The 2,438-nt window shown below is 34.1% G+C and overlaps 1 non-coding gene across 1 annotated transcript; it reads right to left on the reverse strand.

Moving 5' to 3' along the window:
- Positions 1-1,406: 1,406 nt before the first annotated feature.
- Positions 1,407-1,514, reverse strand: LOC112739215 (small nucleolar RNA R71). Its single transcript, XR_003170153.1, has one exon. It is a non-coding gene; the product is annotated as a small nucleolar RNA R71 (small nucleolar RNA).
- Between the last annotated feature and the right edge of the window lie 924 nt (positions 1,515-2,438).

Here is a 2,438-nt window from a genome sequence, read left to right on the forward strand (position 1 = left end):
CCTTATTTTACTCATAAATTTCAATCTAAAAATTCTATCTTTTCAAATCTTTTTTTTCAAAAATCAAATCTTTTTCATTTTTCCTTCATGTTTTTCGAAAATTTTAAAATTGATTTTCAAAATTTTTTTCTTATTTTTATTTCATATTTTTGAATTTATTGCTAACATTAATATTTTGATTCAAGATTTTTAAGTTGTTACTTGCCTATTAAGAAAGAATCAATCTTTAAATTCTAGAATCATATCTTTTAGTTTCTTGTTAGTCAAGTAATCAACTTTAATTTCAAAAATCAAATCTTTTTAATTTCCAATTCAAATATTTTTCAATATGATTTTTGATCATATCTTTTTCAAAATTAAATTTCAAAATCTTTTTCTAACTTCTTATCTTTTCAAAATTGATTTTCAAATCTTTTTCAATTAACCACTTGACTTTTTGTTTGTTTTACTAATTCTTATCTTTCTCAAAACCACCTAACTTCTTCTCTCTCTCCAATTTTCGAAAATCACTAACCACTTTTTCAAAAATCTTTTTAATTAATTAATTTATTTAGTTTTCAAGTTTTATTTTATTTCTTCTCTTAATTTTCGAATTCTAACTAAATATTAAAATAAAAATAAAAATATTTTTCTTTTCTTTTGAATTAATTTTCGAATACTCTTTCTCCCATCTCTTTTTATTTATTTATTTATTTATTTACTGACACTTCTCTTCTTCTTATAATTCGAACCCTCTCCCTCTCTTTGTGTTCGAATTCTTCTTCTCCCTTCTTCATTCTATTTCTTCTATTCTTCTACTCACATAAAGGAATCTCTATACTGTGACATAGAGGATTCCTATTCTTTTCTGTTCTCTTCTTTTTCATATGAGTAGGAACAAGGATAAAAACATTCTTGTTGAAGCTGATCCTGAACCTGAAAGGACTCTGAAGAGGAAGCTAAGAGAAGCTAAAGCACAAAGCTCTAGAGAGGACCTAACAAATTTTTGAAAAAGAAGTAGTTATGGCAGCCGAAAATAATAACAATGGTGGAGATGCAAGGAAGATGCTTGGTGACTTTACTGCACCCACTTTTGACTTCTATGGAGAAGCATCTCAATTCCTGTAATTGGAGCAAACAACTTTGAGCTTAAGCCTCAATTAGTTTCTCTCATGCAACAGGATTGCAAGTTTCATGGACTTCCATTGGAAGATCCTCATCATTTTTTAGCTGAACTCTTGCAAATCTGTGACACTGTTAAGACCAATGGGGTTAATCCTGAGGTCTACAAACTTATGCTTTTCCCCTTTGCTGTAAGAGACAGAGCTAGGACATGGTTGGACTCACAACCTAAAGAAAGCCTGAACTCTTGGAAAAAGTTGGTCAATGATTTCTTGGCCAAATTTTTTCCACCTCAAAAGTTGAGCAAGCTTAGAGTGGAAGTCCAAACCTTCAGACAGAAGGAAGGTGAATCCCTCTATGAAGCTTGGGAAAGATACAAGCAATTGATCAGAAGGTGTCCTTCTGACATGCTTTCAGAATGGAGCATCCTATGTATATTCTATGATGGTCTGTCTGAATTGTCCAAGATGTCATTGGATCACTCTGCTGGTGGATCTCTTCATCTGAAGAAGACGCCTGCAGAAGCCCAGAAACTCATTGAAATGGTTGCAAATAACCAGTTCATGTATACTTCTGAAAGAAATTCTGTGAATAATGGGACAACTCAGAAGAAAGGAGTTCTTGAGATACTCTGAATGCCATATTGGCTCAGAATAAAATATTGACTCAGCAAGTCAATATGATTTCTCAGAGTCTGACTGGAATGCAAGCTGTATCCGGCAGTTCTAAAGAAGCTTCCTTTGAAGGAGAAGCTTATGACCCTGAGAATCCTGCAATGGAAGAGGTGAATTACATGGGAGAATCCTATGGAAACACCTATAATTCTTCATGGAGGAATCATCCTAATTTCTCATGGAAGGATCAACAGAAGACTAATCAAGGCTTCAATAATAATAATGGTGGAAGAAATAGGTTTGGCAATAGCAAACCTTTTCCATCATCTTCTGAGCAACAGACAGAGAATTCTAAGCAGAACCTCTCTGACTTAGCAACCATAATCTTTGATCTAAGTAAGACCACTCACAGTTTCATGACTGAAACAAGGTCCTCTATTAGAAATTTGGAGGCACAAGTGGGTCAACTAAGTAAAAGAGTTACTAAAATCCCTCCTAGTACTCTCCCAAGCAATACAGAAGAAAATCCAAAAAGAGAGTGCAAGGCCATAAACACGTTTAACATGGCCGAACCTGTAGAGGAGGGAAAGGCAGTGATTTCCAGTGAGGAAGACCTCAATGGACGTCCACTGGCCACTAAGGAGTTCCCCATTGAGGAACCAAAGGAATCGGAGGCTCATACAGAGACCATAGAGATTTCACTGAACTTACTGTTACCATTCA

This window comes from Arachis hypogaea, chromosome 13, assembly GCF_003086295.3.
Source record: "Arachis hypogaea cultivar Tifrunner chromosome 13, arahy.Tifrunner.gnm2.J5K5, whole genome shotgun sequence".
NCBI classification, from domain to species: Eukaryota; Viridiplantae; Streptophyta; class Magnoliopsida; order Fabales; family Fabaceae; genus Arachis; species Arachis hypogaea.